Raw genomic sequence first — 8,250 nt, 5'->3', positions numbered from 1 at the left:
TTTATCTCTGAAGCAGACGACTTCTCAAAAATTGTAGACCAGTGTTAGATACTATTTAATATCCATTGCCCAGTGACTCTGCACGACATGCTGTATAGTATACGATTGAAGATATGGAGTCAAGTTCTCTACAGAATTAACTCCTTTGGCTTCAGTGAAGTTACCCAAGCAGAGAGTTTGGCCCATTAACCTTATCCCAGTGAGTTTATAATCCTAGATCAGTGGTCCCAAACTTTTCAGGGTCATGCCCCCCTTTACCCCAGATGCTGCAGTGAGAAGTGCCACTGAAAACCTGCAAATAAATAAAACCAGTCACAGTGTGGGGCTCACTGCAGTGAAAGGGTGATTGTCTGCCCCCTTCAGACCAGTGGCAGGGCCATGGCCCACCCACTTAGCACCAGGCCCAGCCCGATCTGAGCCTGAGAGGTGGCAGCTCTGCCAGTGCCAGGAGCGACGGAAGCGGCAAGAGGCCCTGCCATTGTAAAGCAGAGGCTAGTGAAAGGGGAGAGGTGGCTCGTCCCATCACCTGCAGGAGAAGGGGAGGCTGCTCCCAGGCACTTATGGGATAAAGGGCAGGAGGTGGCTTCTCCCCAGCTGCAGTGGGCTCATTCTGGGATGGCTCCAGCAGACAGCACTGGGCGGTTACTGAACCGGGGCGGAGTGTCGCTATCAGCAGAAACTGGGGCAGGGGTGCTGCCACAGCGGGTCCAGGCTCATCCACCTTCCTGGAGAGCGGAAGCTGAACGGTGGCGGGGAGGCGTGTGTGAGATGTGGCATGGAACTGTGGTGTCAGTGCAAGACTCACTGCTCTGGTGCATGTTCTCCCAGCAGCAGCTGGGCCAGCTGCCCCAGGACAGCCAAGGCGGCTTCTTCCGCAACTGCAGTGGTTTCCTCTTCCGCTACATCCTGGCCATATGCAGGACCTGATGCTGCCCCAGCACTTGCCTGAGTGCAGCCACCTGCAGTGGGAGGCTAAGTCCTTCCAGCTGCCCGAGATGGCATGCCCTCTGACACAGAGCCGGAGACAACTGCCAGGAGATGTACCCTGCACCGCAATGGCTCCCTCTGCACTGACCAGCCTCTGCCCCTGCTCAGTGATCTGAGGGTGGGGGCACTGCCTCAGCCCCATCCCCCACCTCCAGCAACATACACAAAGACCTGTCCTGCCTCCTTATGCAGGAGTAGGGAAGTTCTGTCTCCAAGTCCCCAGACTTGCCCCAGGGACAGGTCATTGACCGTCCACCATAAGTTGGGGCACATCCAATTTCACTCCTAGCTGTACCACCACTTTAGACAGCGTCATGGCAGCCTGAAACAGCGAGAGGAGTATGAGTGCAGATATAAGAATCAAGAAGCAGTTCTCAAAGGTAGCCAGGGATAAGCCTGTTAAATTGATAAGCAAGCATGGGGTGGGTGATCCAAAGATGGAGTCACCACAAGGCAGTGTAGAGTTGCTGTTTCTTACTGTCACATTCATTTGTGTATATTAAATACTTGGAGCTTATTGCATGAAGTTCATTCTCTCATCACTCAGGGCCCGTCCTCACTGGCTGTAAATTGACAATAATAATAATTAATGCCTAGCACCAGGGCCGTCCCTAGCTATTCTGGGGCCCTACGCAGCCCCCCCCCCCCCATAGGGGGAGGGGGTTAAGGGGCCCCAGGCCTCTGCAGGGGTGGGGTGGGAGCTGGTCCCAGGCCTCCGTAGGGGGGGCAGGAGGAACCCCCCCCAGCACTCACCGGTAGCATGGCTGGTTAATTTTTCTGTTTCTTCACTATTGTTAATTACTGTGTAGCACTTGTTTTGAGTTTCAGCCAAGGTTAGAAGAGCAAGCTCTGAAATACCACAAGACAAGCTGTTCTCACAGTATTTCCGGCTCCTGAAAAAAAGTCTGTTTTTTGTCAGACTCTGAGCCCTACTTTTGCCCAGTCAAAGCATTTTGAAAGTCCTTAAAAGGCCAGAAGGGCACTCAGATCTTTGTGTGTCAATCTAGAACAAGACTTTTGAGGTTTGACACCTATTGTTTCTTAAGTAAAACTCCTTGGCACTCCTGTGAATTCTACCTCAAACTTTCCCGAGAACTCTCGTCAAACAGAGCACATCATACACACATTTCATAACTCTGTTTCATGAAAAAATTCTCCTTCCCACCAAGTTTTCTGTGACCATAAGCTAGTGGTTTAACCTTGTTTGTGCCTCAATTTCCCCCTTTGTAAAATGGGGATAATAATACTTAACATTATCTTAGAGGGGTGTTATGAGTCTTAATTTATTGTTTGTGAAAATGCTTTGAGATGCTGGGACAAAAGATGCTATATCACTACAAGGTTTTCATATCATCATCGTTATCCATGTCATAAGCTTCACATGTGTACATCCTCCAGATCACTGGGACCAAATTCCAGACTTTGAAGTTTTATTCTCTCCCTGTAACATCTCCTCCTCCTTCTCTCTGAGCTAGGGCCGCTGGACATTGTTCTCATCGGGAGCATTGCAGGAGGTGCAGTTGTCTTTGTCATCTTTTTGGCTCTGCTGATTTACTGTATCAGGAAGAAGAGAGCAGAAAGATATGAAGAACAGGGTAAGCACTTGAAACTTTCATGTTGCTGTATGACCACTTAAAATCTCCTAGTTCTTTCCACAAACTGCTCAGAGATAGTGAGAGAAAAAAAACTGAGTTTTGTCACACTGCAATTCTACACTTCAATTGCCAGTTTTAATCTTGGTTTCTGATGGGAGTTTTTAACAAGACAGTGCTATTTTCAAGGACTATTATTTACCAGTGAGGGGAGAACAGACTGTCCAAAAGCTTGTCTCAGAGAAGCATCCATGATTATTTGAACATCCTTCATCTAGAGATAAGCTGGAGAATCTCACCAACACACTTTCTCATTAACTTCTATGTACGTAAAGGCAATCAACACCACTAATTGCATTTGAAAAGTAGGTATGCCTAGAGAGTGATTTGGGGTGCCTCGATTTTTTTTGGCTATACAACCTGAGTCACTGTAAAGAGACCAGATTTTCAGAAAGTACAGAGCATAAGAGAGCGGTTTTGTTGTTGTTTATTCATCCTCTAAAAATCAGGCCCCGTTAAAGTGTCTCAACTTGGGCACCTGAACATAGAGGTATGTAAAAATCACTGGTCATTTTTGAAAATTTAGACTGAGTTTTAGTTTTGGTGGTCACAGAAAAAGAAGAAAAGGTATGTAATGAGAGAAATTGAATTCAAGAATATAACAGAAGTATTGGCTATAAATAATTAACAATGAAATCATCATTACAGGTAAATCACATCATTAGGGTGAACAGGGTTTAACTAGGCCCTACATGCTCATGAGATGTTTTCATGGTGTGATTGGCTTGACCAGCAACAGGGAGGACCATAAATCTCCCAATAACCTTTCCTTGGAATATATACAGTCTGACTTTGCAGACCTGAGAGGTTTGGACAGTTCCGCAACTGAACTCTTGGTTGCTCATCTGAACCAAACCCAAACTCCAGACCTGTTACACTTGTCTTCGCTAGAAAACTAAGACATGTTAGAACATGACCTTGAGGAGTCATGAACATTAAGAACAGCCATACTGGGTCAGACCAATGGTCCATCTAGCCAAATATCCTGTCTTCCGACCGTGGCCAATGCCAGGTGCCCCAGAGAGGATGAACAGAATAGGCAATCATCAAGTGATCCATCCCCTGTTGCCCACTTCCAGCTTCTGGCAAACAGTTTGTTTTAGTTACCATGTTTCATTAACTTTGTGCCCTAGCAGTTAGTGTAGACATGGACTGTTGTGTTTAACATCTTGCCAGCTGGTCATGGGTAACCTTACTGGAACCAAAGATTTACCTATGATCCATTGACACAATGTTAAAACTGGCTTGTCCCTGTCCTCACTGAGTGTTAAGGTGCATTTAACTCTGTGTTAGTTACCATCAAGGTAACTAGGTCCTTTGGAATGGACCAACAGAAGTTTAGTGTGACGGGTTGGATCACAGAAATCCCCTTGGGAGAGGCTACCTAATGTGCAAAGACTACCTCTGCTCCTGTTTTTCCTGCCAGCTCAGGACTCCAGCACCCTGTCTTGCTGAGCCAGCCACTCCTGCCTGGCTCGCCACTGTCACGGGTTGGATCACAGAAACCCCCTTGGGAGCTGCCACCTAATGTGCAAAGACTACCTCTGCTCCTGTTTTCCCTGCCAGCTCAGGACTCCAGCACCCTGTCTTGCTGAGCCAGACACTTCCGTGTCTGGCTCCAGACACAGACCCAGGGTCTGAATCACTTGTCCCAAAGCTGCAAGTTTACCTGAAAACAGCTCACAGTAGTCTGCTTGTCTTTAGTACTCAGATGCCCAACTCCCAATGGGGTCTAAACCCAAATAAATCCGTTTTACCCTGCATAAAGCTTATGCAGGGCAAACTCAGAAATTGTTCGCCCTCTATAACACTGATAGAGAGAGATGCACAGTTGTTTGCTTCCCCAGGTATTAATACATACTCTGAGTAAATTACTAAATAAAAAGTGATTTCATTAAATACAGACAGTAGGATTTAAGTGGTTCCAAGTAGTAACAGACAGAACAAAGTAAGTCACCAAGCAAAATAAAATAAAATGCGCAAATCTATGCCTAATCAAACTGAATACAGATAATCTCACCCTCAGAGATGCTTCAGTAAGTTTTTTCTCAGACTGGACACCTTCCAGGCCTGGTGTCAGGCACAATTCTTTCCCCAGTACAGCTCTTGTTCCAGCTCAGGTGATAGCTAGGGGATGCTTCATAATGGCTCCACTCTCCCCTTTGTTCTGTTCTACCCCTTTATATATCTTTTGCATAAGGCGGGAAACCTTTGCCCCTCTGGGTTTCCACCCCCCCTCACTGGAAAAGCACCAGGTTAAAGATGGATTCCAGTTCAGGTGACATGATCACATGTCACTGCAAGACTTCATTGCCCACTTGCCAGCACACACATATACAGGAAGACTAACAGGTAAACACAACCATCTGCAGACAATGGTCCTGGTTAATGGGAGTCATCAAGATTCCAAACCATCATTGATGGCCCACACTTTACATAATTACAATAGGCCCTCAAAGTTACATTTTATATTTCTAGTTTTAGATACAAGAGTGGTACATTTATACAAATCAGATGATCATACTCAGTAGATTATAAGCTTTGTAATGATACCTTACAAGAGACCTTTTGCATGAAGCATATCCCAGTTACGTTATATTCACTTATTACCATATTTTCTCAAACTATCCCAGTTACATTATATTGACTTATTATCAAGTTTTTATAAAACCATATAGACTGCACAACGTCACATTTAGGATCAGTTCAGTCTCTGAGCCAGTGGGTCACTCAGTCCCTAAATCATACATGGTCACTGGCCTTTCAGAAATGGTAATAGTGGCCAAAGACCATTAGTCTACTTCATCTATGTGAAGTACATTTAATATGGTTAAAAGGTACAAGATTGATTGCCCTTGTGTGTGGAGTCTATCTACCTGCAGAACAGTTACAGCACAGACAGAGGCAGGGCAAACTCTTTTTACGCTGCCCCCTACAAATGTGTCTCAACCCTGTATTCAATGGATCACCTCCAAAGATGAGAGAGGAGTTCAGTCTCTTTGGCATATTTCCTCCTGGCTGGTAAGCTGTTGTAGCTGCCCAGCAGAGCAGGCTCCCTGAGATAGGCGGGGATGGAACTGACTGAAATACCCTATGAGCACCGTGACCCCTACCAGCCAACAGACGGGCCATGGGGTAGTCTGGGAGTAGATGGCAAATCCAGGTTTTATTATTTCATTGAAATAAACAGGGTCCCCAACGCCAGACCATTTAAACTATGCAAGCATTTGACTGCTTGCCAGTGTCCGAGTCTCCTTCCCTAGGTAGTAGCTATTCACCATAAATAACAATGCCACATTCCTTTTTGACTAATTTCTTCTTATTGCCATTCTGTTTATTTCCAAAATCTCCAGATAACTAAAAGGCACTAGCTTCTGTGTGATACCTCTGCTATCGCTGACCCCCAGCGCAGTGAAAACCTTTGACCCCATTAGAGGAACAGGGCCTAGGAAAGATCTCAGCAGCTTCTTTAACTAAGACAGGCACAGGCTGCCCTGCAGACTCCTCCTGTAACCAGCCTGGATTACCTTCTGTTTGTTTGTACTGGTGACATGACTCATGTTGAATCATAAACTAATTATTTGGCAGTTTTGTAATTGCAGATGAAGAGACACCGATGAAAATTCGACAATCGAGCGACAAATTGAAATATCAGCTTCCTAAACCTCCGGTTCACTCTCCCCAGAAGCAGCCATGTCAGCAGCAGAGACCCCCTCCACAGTCTCAAACTCAGTACCAGGTAGTGCCCCGCCGGCCCAGGCCACACACTCAGCTGAAGTCTCCGAGCCACATGAAAGAGCGACCCTAAGCATTTCTCCTGGAGGAACAGAACCTGTCCCATTACCTGCTCTGGTGGGACCCACCACAAAAATAACCTTGCAAATAGCCAGCAGTTCCCCAGACTGGCTGCTTTTGTTGTAGAAGATCACAATCTATACTGAATGGGTGATAAAAAGGCTCATCGATGGAGACTCGAGGTGATCAAAGGTCATTACTTTGGCCCTTTTCTCCAAGTGACTCCATGCTAATGTGGGGCATTTAGTCCTGAAATCTGCTTTTTTTTTTTTTTTTTTTTTTTTTTTTTTTTTTCTTCCCTTCCCTTTTGTGGGTTTTTTTTTTTTTTTTTTTTTTTTTTTGGGGGGGGGGTGTTGGGAAAGGCCCTAAGACTCTATTTAGATGACTTTCGTCACATCTATTTCTTTCTCCCTATACCTGCACTCCCACCCAAACATGCCTCTACTTGTTGCAGCCAGTCTTTTGATCCTATGGAGAGGAAAATAGTTGTGTTAAATGTATGAAGGTCTGACATATTGGAGTGCTGGCAAGAAACTGCAACTTTATTTCTTGGCTAGTGACATGACCTGGTTCAGGGTTCCCAAGGCAGATATGCTTGTCACATGACAGGAGCCAGTATCCATTGGTGTGAGAGATCCTGTAGTAATACATACTACCAACCAATACCAAGCAGTCTAATTAATAACTACTTTCTCTGAACCTTGTTGGTTCTCTCATCCAGAGATGAAAGTGGGCTGATACATGCTGGTATGGTGTACTGGTAAGAAAGGGCCGTTGGCACCGGCCTGTACACACAACATTATTGTCGTTGCCCCTTTTGCACCCCTCCCCCCAAGGCTGCAGATGGGATGGGTAGGAGAGAGGGAGGAAGGGGCAGCTGCCCCGGGGCCTGGCAGTTTAAAAGGGCCCGGGGCTCCCGGCCTCCGCTACTGCGGCAGTGGCCAGAGACCCGGGCCCTTTAAGTCGCCGCTGGAGCCCTGGGCGGCACGGAAGGGCTGGCTGGGGGAGGCTGACCCCCGAGGCCCCGCCCCATCTGGGGGCCCAGAGTCGGGTCTCTGTACTGGTAAGTCTTTCATCTTACTTTCACCCCTGCCCTTCTCCCATGGGCACTTCATGAGGATTACTTTAGATCTATGGCTTTGGTATCCTCCACAATCACTATATGGAGTGACTTTATTCCCATCTAACTTCACCTGAGGCTGTCACATCAAGACTTTAGTTGAACTTGTATGCTTAGGGCCCAGTTAATGCCTTAGTTACACCTCAGAGGTAGTGTGGACCATTGTACTGGGATGCAGAAGACCTAGGTTTCTATTTCTGGCTCAGCCACTGTCCTGCAGTTTTCTCTCCTATCCTTTGTTGATCTTCTCTGTTTAGAGTGTAAATGTTTGTGGTCTCTTGTTAAGTGTTTGTTCAGTGCCCACCATAATGGGACCTCTAGGTGCTGTGTGTAAGCATTTTAAAAAAAGAAAAACAACCCCCCATAAACCTATGCAACCCAACAAAGTCAATGGGGAAGCACAGAGGTAACTAAGGGAAGAATATTTCCCAAAGGATCATTTGGCTTCAGTTGTAAGGCTAAGTGTAGTGTAAACCGTCCAAAAGACTAAGCTAGCTCCATTCTCCAGTGTAACTCACTAACTTACATACAGTATCTACTATCTGCTAAAGTACTGTTGTCAAAAACAACTTTACCAAATTCCATAATTCTCCTATCCCACAAGCCTCATTAGATTTGCTTAGTTAATACATCAAAAGATTTTTTTTAAATTCTAATCAGTATCCCTGCAAAAATCAACTCAATACCTGAAAATCA

General features: G+C 45.9%; 1 pseudogene; it reads left to right on the top strand.

Moving 5' to 3' along the window:
• LOC113406631 overlaps nucleotides 1–6,447 on the top strand; it is a 19,550-nt pseudogene extending 13,103 nt beyond the window's left edge.
• Nucleotides 6,448–8,250: the final 1,803 nt, after the last annotated feature.

The sequence above is a fragment of the Terrapene carolina genome, unplaced genomic scaffold, assembly GCF_002925995.2.
Source record: "Terrapene carolina triunguis isolate 2854851 unplaced genomic scaffold, T_m_triunguis-2.0 Scaffold33, whole genome shotgun sequence".
Lineage (NCBI taxonomy): Eukaryota > Metazoa > Chordata > Testudines > Emydidae > Terrapene > Terrapene triunguis.
The sequence above is the reverse complement of the archived record's forward strand: the minus strand, read 5'-3'. Positions and strand labels throughout refer to the sequence as shown.